Raw genomic sequence first — 14478 nt, 5'->3', positions numbered from 1 at the left:
TCTTTCTACCATATGTGATGGACTTGTGAAAGAGTGAAAAAAGTATTGGCAGATGATTCAACAAGAGATTTCTAAAATCTTGAGATACAAATTTAACAAAGTTGCAGAGACTTTTCTGTTGGGATTACAAATGGAAAAATTTCCAAAAGAAGATAGAACTTTAATTTGGTACTTGCTCTCAGCTGCTAGGACATTGTATGCACAGTTGTGGAAGCAAGAAAAAATACCAGAGAAATGGGATTGGATTGTAAAAGTTATGACATGGCGTGAAATGGACAAGTTAACAAGAACCTTAAGAGACTATGATTTAGAAGTATTTAAAATGGAGTGGAAAAGTTCAGAAGATACGTAAAAAAGAGTGGAAAATAAAAGGACATTGGACAATTTTTGATAATGACTAACTATAAGAGGGAGGAGGATATTAATTTTGGTTCTTATTAATTAAGGGTATCTTTAATATTAAGATTTTAAGTATATAACACCAGCGGGGGTCAAGTAACGGGGGGAGGGGTGGGTAGAAAGTAATATATATGGATAGATTTTAAAAAGTAATTATTAATGATGTAAGAAATTGAAATTTATTACATGTTACTAATAAAATTGTTTGAAACGAACAAATGTGCAGCATTAGCACTGAATAGAAGAAAGATCATTAAACAAGAAGACATCAAACATCAAAACACTAGACTTTAAAGAGAAAGAAAAATATATTGGAATTTTGGAAACTGACAACACAAAAAATACCATTGTTAAGAAAAATACAATCAAGGAGTATTACCAGAGTTAAAAAGATACTGCATACAAAATTAAATGGAGACAAAAGGTAAAGGCAATTAACACATGACCAGTCCCATTTCTAAGATACACAGCTGGCATTATCAATTGGAAACAAGCAGGATTAGAAGCAAGAGATTACAAAACTTGCAAGAAAATGACAATGCATCACTCACTACTCTCTAGAAGTGTTATTGATTTGCCCCAAACTGGAGCAGACAAAGCTAGATCAGACACTCCTTCACAAGGCACCTGTATCTCACATGAGGGGTGCTGCAGCACAGTCAGATGGGTGCTGAGCACCATCCTCTTAGTGTGGTTTGAGTTTCTTTTGTTCCTTACATCTCTTTTGTCCTAGAACACATGTCCAAAATGGAGACCATGGGTCAATATGGATAGCTTAACTCTCCTGGGCTAGAGACAAAAATGGCTAAGAGCAACTCCCCAACTCTTTTGTGTCCCTAAAATGTGCAATCTCTGGTTGGGGTGCCTAACCCCTTATTGTCAGGCAGATCGTGAACTCCTGTTCAGTACGCGAACTTACTTGTTCAACACAGAAAGGGTGGATGCAAACTGAGCTCCCTGCTCATTTCCCCATCACCTGAGAGTTGCCTTCTGACCAGCAGGCAGATGTCAATTTAGTGTTCAGCAGCTGTTTGAGTTGCTTGATGCAGTCCAAAGATCACTGGTCAATTCAGTCTAATAATGACTTGAACAAGATAAGTACATGTGCTGAACAGGTTTGCTGAGAAATTCACACCATCCCTTCTCCTCTCAATATTACTTCTAATATAGGCTATGATGTACTGTGCTCACACTTGCACAGTGCACAGATGTGTTAAACAGATCCAACAGTCCAGATCCCTGTACAGAATTACTTCTGGGTAGGGTGGACATGCACTTGGGAATGGGAGTAGGATTGTACATGTTGGCACAGCCTTCACATTCTCTCAACAAAATGTCTCTGCAGGGCAGATGTGTCACTGGAACAATCCTACTTCCCCAGTTTGCACACTTAATCAACACATAAGTAGCGCCCACAAAGAGCTCTAATCTTAAGCGATCAGGTGATCTACATGCATGTGTCAATTGGCTCTTAGGGAAACCTTCTTAGGTGGCGTTCCTAATTTAAAAGAGCCTTGTTCCCCAACAAAATCCTAGTTGAGTTCATTCCGACATTGTTGGAGCTCCATAATAGTTTTATAGAAATACCTAGATACAGTCCTTCAAAATTATCCTATTTTTTTTTTATTCACTGTAACAAGGCTATATTTATTGTCCATTTGTGTCATGGCTTGAGTTGTTTGAGATGTTTGTCAAAACTCAGAATCTCTGGCACTGACACAAGAACAAAATGCTGAAGGGCCTGGCCTGCTTGGGGAGTGACCAGCTATACATAAACAGCTCTCCCAATCAATACTTAATGGTTTATTGAATTGAATCAAACAGCAGTAGCCAAATGTATATTTTTAAGAAGGCAGTGACCTTGGGTTTTGTCTCCTGGATGTTATCTGCTGTGTCAGTGTCTCTCAAATCAGATCAATAACTGACGCTGTCCTTTGAGGAGTGTTGTTATTTAGAAAGGTGATATTGTAAAACATGACAAGACCCCGACTAACAGATGACTCCACATTTCTGGTGCTGTGGCTGAGCAGGAGGACAGCAGGAACTATTGATACCTCTAAAGAAATTGGGGGGAAATCTATGGCAATGGACTGTGGCTAACTATAGCATTTTGTTTTTTTAGAAGATTAATAAACTGTTTTTCACAATGTTTGGAGTGGCTAAGGAAGGCAATCAAAAGATCATTATGGAACTATTTAAAATACCTTCCAAAACCAACAGTAGTAGAAAATACAAAAATTGCTTTACCAAAATTTTGTTTAAAACTTCCAAGTTTAAAGCAGTCCATAAACCATCATTAACCCACCTATTAAGCTAAATGCTGGCTTGAAGGGAGAGGTTTTACACCCCCTTCACAAAGATGACGAAGGAGCTAGCCTTTTTAGCATCATAAACTGTGGTGTGTGAACACTCTCCAATTATTTCTGAAAATATTTTCAGCTTCCTGGAAAGCAATGCTGCTTGTTGAGGAAGACTTACCCACACAAAAACAGAAATGGAATTTTAAAAGGGCAGGATTTTCTGAATTGTTATTTCATACTGTGTTTTGGATCCTACCTAAAATGTAACAGGCTTTCTGGCAGTCTATTTTTAGAAGTCCTGAGCTGTTTCTCATATTTGTTCCCAGCTGAAATAGCTGACTGGCTTGCAACATTGTACCTAGTGCTGGCCTATTGCTAATCAGCATTTCCAGTTTACCAGCTTGCTGTTTCACAGATTCCCAAGCTATTCCTTGCTTGGCTAAGGGCCAAAATATATGCTACAAGTGGTACAAGTTGAGTGGCATAGCTGTCTGACCCAGTTTGTAGCTGCATGCATGATTTGGGGAACTCAAAGTGTTCCACTGCTCCCTTCAGGAGCACTGCATGGCAGGAGGATGGGCTTTGGAGTCTTCTTCCGGCTCCCATGCCATTGCAGAAATCAGTGATTCTAGCAATGCATACCTGAATGATTCATTCATTATTTTTGGAGCCAAAGCCTTAAACCTGTTCTCTGATGCAAATATTTGCCTATGTATCTGCCACCTCCATAGCCTCCTGTGCTATCAGGGTTGTTATTATTAATAATAATCAGTCAGATAGTTGACTGGTGGATGGTGTTCTGCAGTTCAAGATCTAGCCAAGTTCTTGGGAACTGCAGATATATCTTCACAGGATTCTTGCTGTTCCAAGCAACACTGTCTTCTTGCAGCTGAGCTGGTGTTATTTGCTCAATGTACAGAATGTCCATGTGTTTCTTGAGACTTCTAGGCTTTGCTCCAAGGGCTCCAATGACAACTGGAACTGTGGTAACTTCTCACAGAGGTGCAGTAACTATTTGTAGGACTCTTACTATATCATGATCTCCTGTTCTTTCTTTTCTTTTCTTGATAGCCAGTTTGGTGCAGTGGTTAAGTGTTCAGACTCTAATCTGGGAGAACCAGGTTTGATTCTCCACTCCCTCCACATGCAGTTGCTGGTGTGACCTTGGGTCAGCCATAAATTCTCAGCAGAGCTGTTTTCTCAAGAGCAGTTCTATGAGAGCTTACAGGGAGTCTATTGTAGAGAGAGGAAGGAAAAGTAGATTGTAAGCAGCTCTGAGTAAAGGGCAGGGTATAAATCCAATCATCTCCTCCTCCTCCTCCTCCTCCTCTGTCTCCTGGTATTGCAGTATTCTGCCTGGCATTGCAGTGATATGCCTGATTGCAGGTTTCTGGGATTAAAGAAATTTCTAGTGCAGTTTTACCTGCAGCCATTAAGGGTGCAGGAATGGCACTGCATGGTAAAGAGCACAATCTAACACTGCTGACTTGGCCTTTCTGCAAAGTTTACTAGGAGGTGAAGGGAAACCTTTCCTTCTCAAATCCTGCTAAACCCATCAGCCAAGGCAGCATTGGAGCAAGGCAAGTCCAGTCAGGAAAAGCTGCAGTCAATGTCAGGATACAGCCTCCTATCAAGGTCACTACCTCCAATACTCTATTATTTCCTCCCACCCCCCTATAATTCCATCCATTTCCTGCACAGCCAGATCTTGCAATGTGTTAGCCATTTTCATGCTTGGTAGCAAGAAATATATTAAACTTTCATGTTCTTTCCTTACATTTCTCTAGTTTTCCTCCACACTTTTCTCCTCCTTTGTTTCACTCTCTTCCTTTCGCTATCTACCATTTGTCCATCCCCACTTCTAATTTTTCTTTCCCCTGCCCCCCCCCCTTATTTTTCAGTCTCAAATCCTTTTAATCCATCCTGATTGGCAAATAAGAACATATTCAGTATTAGGACAGCCGTAAACCTTTGTTAATATTATGAGCAGAAGGGGGAAGTTAATTTCTCCATAATCTATCAAAGCAGTAAAAAGATGCTTCCCTTGCCCTCCACCCTTTACATGCATGAGAATAAATGTTTGTCTGCCTCATTGGTAACAAATGAGGAACAGAAAATATAATTTATTTATCTATCTATATCTGAATCTCTCCCCAATGGGGACCCAAAGCAGCTTTTAGTATTCTCCCCTCCTCTGTTTTGTCTTCACAACAACCATGTGAGGTAGGTCAGGCTGAGACTGTGGGATGAGCCCAAGGTCACACAGCAGGCTTCCATGGCAGAGTGGTGATAACCTAGGCTAGGATATTCCAATTCCTTTAATTTTTGGCCCTGGAATTCTCATGATCATCCTGAGGTTGTCTGGGAATATATGTCTGAGGGCCCATGGGTGGCTCTTGGCAGCCCTGTCTGAGTGAAATGCATTCAAAACCTTATATTCCTGTCATGGTACTTCTTGGAAAGGGTTGTTCTTTCTCCCACTATAACTGAGCCACTTGTGGGAAGGGCGGGATATAAATCCTAAATAAATAAATAAATACCAAGCCCCAAGCCTACCAGAACCAACACTGACATCAGTGCTATCTGTTCCACTATAGGATATGTCTAGAGTGAGCTGGAAGCTTGCTTTTTGCTCCACTGGCATTCCTGAGGCAATTTTCCCCTATGCTGCAGTCTCAGGAACAGGATGAGGGGGTCTGTTGTTTTATTCAATGGTAGATTATTTAAATGTATAAATCAATTCAACCTTGCTTTTCTCTCTAATGAAGACGCAAAGAGGCTTATAGCATCATCCTCCCTGCATTGCCTCCAGTAGGTTAGGCAGGCAGAGTGAGATTGATCCAAGGTCACGCAGTGAATTTCCACAGTTGAATGAAATTTGAACTTGAGTCTTACAGATCCTAGCGCAGCACTGTTACCACTACACAACACTGAGAAAGAAAGAAAGAAAGAAAGAAAGAAAGAAAGAAAGAAAGAAAGAAAGAAAGAAAGAAAGAAAGAAAGAAAGAAAGAAAGAAAGAAAGAAAGATCATGCATGTGTTAACTAAAGTTCAAAAATTCTCTTTAGTTTATATGACCCAATATCCGACCACCTTTTATGGAGAAAGACCTCACAGTCATTTTGTTATCAAAACACCTTCTCTTGTCAGGATCTCAAACAGCCTTCTTTGAGAAAACTCCATTGAGAGAACAGTTTTGAGGGTTTTGTTTGGGGTTTTTTTTTTGGGGGGGGGGTTGTTTTGGGGGGTTTTGTCATCAAGTTACAGATGACTTATGGTGACCTCCCAGGGTTTTCAAGGCAAGAGACATTCAGAGGTGGTTTGTCTCCACATCCCAACCCTGCGTAGCTTCTAAGATCTGACTAGATCAGGCTAGCCTGGGCTATCCAGGTCAGTTCTTTGTATCAGGCATCACAGGCTTTCCCTGCAGTTTTATAATGTTTCTTTTAAAAAATTTTTGGATAGCTACTGGATATACTGTGAGTTTCCCAGTGCTGCTAGCAGCAAATGTATCATATGGCTCAACATTTTTTGTTGCAATTGTCAGCAGTATAAATGGCATTTCTCTGACAGGCTGGAAATGATATACAGAATAAACAGATCACAACCACAGGATAAGGCGAACATAGAGCTCATCTAGGCACCGATCAAAACAGGATTTTACAAGCTTTCGAACCCTTCAGTTAACAGAGATCTCAAATTGTTGAAGCAAATAAAACCTGCAGGGTTTCCAGCAAGCAAAGAGGCAGGGGAGAAAAATTTTCAACTGGTAGCATGGCAGGAAACCTGAGGGAGACAAAGACATGTCATAAAAATGCTAAGCGACATTTCATCCAATTCCTTTGGAATTGAGAGCAAGTGATTTTGCTGACAATTACATGGTGGCACAAAAATGAGAGGTTAAAATGGTGAGCAGAATTTCCTATGCTGCCAATCCTCAGAGACCGAGGTGGTGCCCAGTAGTCTTTGGTAGCAAAATAAACCGAGCTTGGGAAATGATTCTTGGGTGGCTGCTGGGGTCAGGAAACAGGTTTAGGAGTCAATGTGAGGTAGTAGTTAGAGCAAGGGTCCCCATAATTAGCAAACCTGTGGTGACATATGAAATGTTGAGAACAGGTAGTTTCTCAAATATGCAAAGCAACAAAATGGCTGCCACATGGATGGGACCAATCATAAGACTCTGAGAGGCTCAGGAAAATGTAAGTGGTTCTAAACCAAACTTCCTCCTATAAAAGCAGTTGTTTGATGACACCGTCTGTAAGACATCTTAAAAGGGTGTGACTCTGTGTAGGAACCAGTGTGCTAGAGTGGTTCAGAGTGGCAAATTCTAATCTGGAGAACCAGGTTTGATTTCCCACTCTTCCACATGAGGCCAGCTGGGTGACTTTGGGCCAGTCACAGTTCTCTCAGAACTCTCTCAGCCCCACCTACCTCACAAGGTGCATGTTGTAGGGAGAGGAAGGGATTGTAAGCAGCTCTGAGACTCCTTAGGGGTAGAGAAAAGCAGGATATAAAAAACCATCTCTTTTCTTCTTCAAGAATGGCATTGTGATCCTCTTCTCTGGTTCCCAAAACATCTCACTGACTCTTCTGCTAACATTTTTTCACCCCTGTTTACAGGTATGTAATGAAGTGGGAGTTAACAAAGTGGCTATTCAGTCAAATCCATTCATTCATAACAGGATCCACCAGTGATTAGGATTTCTACACCCTGACCCAGGTTCCAATACTACCTTGTCACACACCAGAGATCAGCACTTCAGTGACTTTATTCATTTATTCATTTATTTCATTTATATCCTGCCTTTCTCCCCAGTGGGGACCCAAAGTGGTTTACATCATTCTCCCTCCACAACCTTGTAAGGTAGGTTAGGCTGGAAGTATGTGACTCTTCCAAGGTCAGCCAGCAAACTCCAGTGGCAGTGTGATGAATGTGAGTCTCCCAGATCCATCCAACACTCTAACCATTACACCATACTGGTTCTTAAGAATTATTACAGGCCTTTCAGGGCAGTGTTCAGAAGCTGTTGGGTGAAAAATTGCTAGCTGTTGCTGCTGCCGCCATTGTGTCCTTTCATGATTTGAGTGAATGTAATTTACAATGCAATCCTAGGCAGAGTTTCTGTGGTCAAACACTCTCTGTAACATTAGTGTGTTAGGTTGCAGGCACAGGGCCAATGAGAATTAAGAATGGCATCACTCCACCTGGCCTGTTGTACACACTGAGCAAGCTAGTGTTATCTGGATTTCCCTCCACCATCTTGAATTTGTTCTGCTAGAGGGTTTAACATTATTTTAAAACTGGCAATATATCAGATGACAGTTGATGGCCATGTTGTGCCCAAGACCCTATTGCCCCCTTCCTAAAGTGACAGAGCTTGCATACAAAAGGTCCAGCCTCGGTCTTCAGTGAAGACTCTTCACTACCTTCAGCTAAAAGCTCTCAGTCATATGTACTGGGAAAGACCATTCTCTTTCTGCGAGCTAGTGTTCACTGAAGGAGACAAGACTGAGCTGAATGGATCCAATGGTTGGACTTCGTACAAAGGAACTTCATATGAACTGTCCTAATTCTGTCCTTCCTCCATGCTTGACTCACCATGAAAAACAACAGCCGGGATGCTTCCCTGTGTAAAAGCCAACAGGAGATGAAATCAAGGAGCTAGGCATGAGGAGCAGAATGAAAGAAAAGTTTGAACAAGGTGTGAAAATGAAGAGGCTTGAGAGAATAGGATGAGAAAAACAGAATAGGATTGGTGGGCTAGGGCAAGACACATGGAGAGATGGAATGCAGAAAGGATGGGACCCAGATGAGGCAAGGAGGTTCCTTTACCCAGTATTTTAATCCATGTCTTTCCATTGATATTTTGAAGACAGTGCAGAGCATGCAACCTTGTAATTTGGTACACACACCAGATTCCTTGTGCACACGGTATAAGATAATAATTTTTCTGCATATTAAATACCCTTAGAAATGGAATTATCACTGGGTTCTACTGGATGAAATCCATCCATGTAAGCATAGTTGTGATGACCCTTTTGGATTTCTGCCTCTGTTTTGCCAAGGTTCTTTTGTAATAGCTTCTCAGTTCCCCCTAGTTACCAAGTCACCAAGCTGAAGTACATTTCCCTCTGTGTAGAACTGTTAGCACCAGCAGTGTCTTGCAGCCTTTGTCTAGAACATCTCTTCTTACTTGTGTTTAGCCCATCTGGTGCCTGCCATACCTCTGTAAACTTGGCTGTTTTTTCATCCCTGCATGAAATAATAATTTTTCTCATTTTTTTTCTTCCTTTTTTCTGCTTTCAGAAACCAAATTCTTCCTCTACTGCAAATTCACAGATTCAATGGTTATCCTAAAAAGCTTGTTAAAAGCATTCATTTCCTTTATGTGTAAAGAGGAGTCCTGTGCTAATGGGAATCTGGTGTAGATTTACTAGGGTTGCCAACCCTCAGGTTATAGTGACAAAATGACTAATATATTACAAAGTGAAACAAATAATACAAATGGTAAATTCTAACGAATCCCTTTTGAAGGTCCATTGTAAAAGGATTAGTAGTAAATGTCTTCTTATCGATGTATCCACTGTGCAAATATCTCAGTGGTAGAATTAGAATTCCTTGGACAAGTCACTGACTTCTGCCACACCTGTTTATCAACAAGGGATATGCCACAGTATCACTACAATGATATAATATATAAATAGACAGACCTCAAACTAATGCATAACATATATAACTAACAGATATATACCGTACTCACAAGGATAATAAATATCACAATCTCTAGGCAAGATTCATAGGGACACAAAGTCTTCAACAACGTTCTCTCTATGATGGCTCACGCTCACCACTGGCTCAAAGTGGCAAAACACTACCTTCTGATGCATGTAAAAAACATTGATCTATTACACCTGGCACTTTTGTTAAAGGACCCATGCATCACATACATCGCAGAGAAACCCAAATACCATTAATCAGACCATACAGTTATACAAATCCATACAGTTAATCTGACCAGAACTATTTACATTTTTATAAAAAAGGTAATTCATACAGTTATATAATTCATACAATTATTCAGACCATAAAGTTATACAAATCCATACAATAAAATGTACATTATTATAAAAAACAGGATAAATCCATAGTTATTCACTTTAGTTTATATATCCAGTGGCATTCTTCCTGAAGCATTCATTTCCTGTATGTGTAAAGAGGAGTCCTGTGCTAATGGGAATCTGGTGTAAATTTACTAGGATTGCCAACCCCCAGGTGGTGGCTGGAGATCTCTCAGTATTGGTCTCCAGGCTACAGAGATCACATCTCCTGACGAAAATTGCTGATTCAGAGGGTGGAGTCTATAGCAGGGGTGTCAAACATGTGGCCGGGGGGGGGGGGGCGGGAATCAGGTCCCCAGAGGGCTCCTATCAGGTCCCCAAGCAACTGGCTGTCATCTGCTTCCTTCTCCCTCTCTCTTGCTTCCTTCTGCCTAACAGCTCAATCGCACAGAAGCTACAGAGCAAAGTCTCTGTTTTCTCCATTGGTTGAGGCTCCTCCCTTGGGGAGGAAGGTGAGGGGAGGCAGAGCTTGCTTTGCCAGGCTTTCTTAATCACACAGCAGAGCTACTGAGCCAAGCCTCTTTTCCTTCTATTGAACGAGGTTCCTCCCCCTCCTGGCCCCCTTGGGGAAGGACAGAAAGAACCAGAGCTTCCTTTGCCCAGTTCTCTGGATCTCATGGGAGAGATACAAAGAAGTCACCTTTAAGACCAACGAGTGCCGATGTTTTAAGCATGTTTTAAGTTTTTTTTTAAAAAAAATAATCTTTAATTGTGTTTGGCTGTGCCTTTTATAATGTTTATATCTCTGCTACCTAATCTTAAATAGGTACACACACGGTCCAGCTCGATATGGCCCGGCCAAACAAGGTCTCATTTATGTCAAATCCATTCCTCATAACAAATTAGTTCAACACCCCTGATCTACAGCATTATACCCTGATGAGGTACATCCCCTCCCCCAAATATGACCTCCATAGTCTCTGCCCCTCAAATCTCCAGGAATTTTCCAACCCAGAGCTGGCAACCCTAAGAATTATCAATATAAATGGGGGAATCCCATACCCATCTTCAAGGCCCTGTTTGCACAGGAGCCTATATGTGTACATCTGCAAGTGCTATCACCTGCCTATGCACAATGCTTACTGTGCAAAATTGGAGGGTACTGTCTAGGCTGCAATCCTAAAAGCACTTTCCTAAGAGGAAGCCTCATTGAATAACACATGATTAGACTTACTTTCAAGTAGACCTGCTTAGAATCGCTCCCTGTATGTATGTGGAACCTTTTGTGTGTAAACACAGAACTTTGAACACAGAGAGATTCTGACTGTGCCTTAATGTATTGTTAGCAGTTGGAAAATCCTTGGAGATTTGGGGAGGGTAGTGTTTGGGGAGTGGAGGAACTTCAACAGTGAGTCTGGTGGCACCTTTAAGACCAACAAACACTGGACTCAAACTTTGTTCTGCTGCTTCAGACAACACAAAAACAATGAAAAGCCCCATGATGACAAGAATTCTAGCATATTCAACCAATATTTCAATCAGAAATGTTCATAATAACTTCAAAGAGCACAATCATTCACAATATTAAGTACATACTAAACAGCCCCACAAACAATCCTCTGCTGTACAAAAATATATCAATGCAGTATCAATACTTGCAAAAGTTGCTCTATCAAAGAAAACAGTCCAAATATGGCTACGGTCCAGAAGACTCCTCCTGCCACTCTGGACTTCAGAAGTGCAACAATGGCTGAGCTGAACCAGTGACTGGTAACATCTGGTTTCGAATATTTTAGTCTTCAGCTAGCATCAATCCCAGAGCAATATTCCCACACCTGGAAACCTCCTCAAAGAGGAATGACATTTATAATAATAATAATAATAATAATAAATTTTATTTATACCCCGCCCTCCCCTGCCGAAGCAGGCTCAGGGCGGCTAACAATACGGTGACCAATGGTGCACCAACAATAAAACAATTACAGTAAAAACATTAAATTAAACATTAAATTAACCTTAAAAACCAGAATTAAACAATTAACTAAAACATTTTTGACGCTATCCTTGACACTCTTCTAGTTGATGTTGATGGCGGATTTCAGTTATTCATAAGCTAATTTAAAAAGGGTGGTCTTGCAGGCCCTGCGGAACTGATCAAGGTTCCGCAGGGCCCGCACCTCCTCTGGGAGTTGGTTCCAGAGATGTGGGGCTGCGGCCGAAAAGGCCCGAGAGCGAGTATTCTGTAGTTTAATTTGTCTTGGCCCAGGGGTAGTCAGTCTGTTCTTTCCTACTGACCTCAGTGCTCTCTGGGGTTCATACGAGGAGAGACGGTCCTTCAGGTAGGCTGGTCCTCGGCCATATAGGGCTTTAAAGAATGGGATTCCACTAGCATTCCATTGTATAATAATAACTTCAGTTCCTTCTCCTAGGCTTAGTGGTGGGTTTTTTCCTGCCTGTTTGATGTTGCCAAGTAAGCCAGAATACATGGTGGGAGGGTGGCATAAAGTTTGGTGGATTATGAACTGTGCATGTCTTTACATGTGTTAGTCTTGAATATAGCTACCTTATATTGAGTCAGACCATTGGTTTATCAAGCTCAGTACTGTCTACAGACTAGGGTAGAAGGTTTAGGGGGTGGGGATATGCCAATAGGAATTGTTCCAGCATATTCTCACTTCTGGTGTGACCCCTCAGAAGTAGGGCTGCCAACCTCCAGGTGGAACCTGAAGATCTCCCAGAATTTCAACTGCTCTCCAGAAATCAGTTCTCCTGGAGAAAATGGCCATTTCAGAGAGTGGCATTATACCCTGTTGAGGTCCATCTCCTCCCCAAACACTGCCCTCTCCAGGCTCCACCCCTAAAGTTCCCAGAAATTTCCCACCTTGGAGTCAACAACCTTACCCCTGAAGGAACACAGCAGAGTTCCAGAATCTCTTTGTGGAAACAAAATTCTCAAAAAAATTCTAAAAGTTCATGAGGGACACCCATGTGTTTCTCCTTCATTTCCCTCTTGAGAGTTCTGGCACCTCTTTTTTTCCAGAAAAAAAGTCCTGGACATCAGCACATTGACATGGCACTCGAGGATTCTCCCATAGAGTTTTGAGGGATTCCCAACACAATGTCATCAGATTGATGCCTATTCCCAATTCCCCATTCTCTCCCATACCTCTACTAAGCAGCATCAAGGTAACCAAGGCTTTCAGCAGAAGGATTTTAGCCACAGAAGGAATCCTGGAAGCCCTAGTGTACTCTGACTGGCATTTCCTCTCCAGGGTCCCAAGCTGAAGTCTTTCACATCACCCTATTCTTTTTGAGGTGGTTGCCTGGGATTGAACCTAAGACCTCCTGCATGTGAAATAAATATTTTACAACTGAGTCACAGCCCACTTACAATTGATCTCCAGGCTACAAAAATCACTTCCCCTAGAGAAAACGGTAGCTTTGGGGTGTGGGTTTTATGACATCATATGTCTGCTGCGCTCCCTCCACTTACCAGACTATGTCTCCAAATCTTCAGCAATTTCCCAGCCTTATCTGGAACCAGGGCTTTTTTATAGCAGAAATTTCTTTTCATATTAGGCCACATACCCCTGCTGTAGCCAATTCTCCAAGAGCTTACAGTAGGGCCTGTAAGAAGAGCCCTATAAGCTCTTAGAGGACTGGCTACATCAGGGGGGTGTAGCTTAATATGCAAAGGAGTTCCTGCTACAAAAAAGCCCTGTCTGTAACTAACTTTAACTAGCTCTCCCCCACCACACTCTTTACAAGTTTTCTGAACAATTTCCTCGCCTGTTACATGAATCATTTCAGGTAATGATTAAAGTTTTATTCTGCCCTGCATACAAGTGTTGCCTTCATGCAAGTTGCACTGCATCATTGGTTGTATACTTGTAAGGCTGCATAAACTACCCGTCTTCTGCATGTGTGTTTTGTTTGTAAGAAATGAAGATTAGTATGAAAAAGTTATGAAATATTGTTACAAGACAAAAAAATTTGGCTCTCATGTATGTGTGTTTGCCTGCCTGATGACTCGGGGCAAAAATGTTAATATATCAAAAGAAAAGATATACTTTGGCACAAAAAGCTTACATGTCAGGAGAATTAAGATATTTCAGTCTGCCAAAAGAATTCCAATTAAGATTTCAGTGTGATGGAACAGCAATACTCAATCTCCAGCATCTCTAAATCAGATGACTCCAAAATGCTTCAAACACCAAATCCAGGACATGACCAGATATAGTCATAGGACCTTGTTACCTGCAGTATAGAATAGGGGTGGCCAACGGTAGCTCTCCAGACGTTTTTTGCCTACAACTCCCATCAGCCCCAGCCAACATGGTCAATGGCTGGGGCTGATGGGAGTTGTAGGCAAAAAACATCTGGAGAGCTACCATTGGCCACCCCTGCTTTAGAAGTATCTTGATTTAGGAATGCTGATAACATGGAGGAAAAAAATGTCCTGTCCCTTTAATACCTGTAAGATGCTACAGAACTTGATGTTCTGTCCTTTTAACAAAGGCTTAATAGGATAGTCTTTACAAGGTGATGCAAATAACTTTTATAATGAAAAGCTACAACTTCCCATTTCCATTTCCACACACTAAGCCTTTGTTTTAGGGGCAAGACATTTTTTTTCCAGCTTGTTGACGAACCACTTATTATAACTGCACCTTCTATGTTTATCCTTCTTTCAAAGTAAGGTTGCCAGCCTTCCCACTACA

General features: G+C 41.4%; 1 long non-coding RNA gene across 1 annotated transcript; it reads right to left on the bottom strand.

Annotated features, from left to right (window-relative positions):
• Positions 1-9108: 9108 nt before the first annotated feature.
• On the bottom strand, positions 9109-9579 carry LOC132587503 (uncharacterized). The gene is made up of 2 exons (XR_009556441.1): positions 9460-9579; positions 9109-9345 (listed from the first exon to the last, which is right to left on the bottom strand). It is a non-coding gene; the product is annotated as an uncharacterized LOC132587503 (long non-coding RNA).
• Between the last annotated feature and the right edge of the window lie 4899 nt (positions 9580-14478).

The sequence above is a fragment of the Heteronotia binoei genome, chromosome 1 (genome assembly GCF_032191835.1).
Source record: "Heteronotia binoei isolate CCM8104 ecotype False Entrance Well chromosome 1, APGP_CSIRO_Hbin_v1, whole genome shotgun sequence".
NCBI lineage: Eukaryota > Metazoa > Chordata > Lepidosauria > Squamata > Gekkonidae > Heteronotia > Heteronotia binoei.
This window is presented reverse-complemented; position numbering and strand designations above follow the sequence as displayed.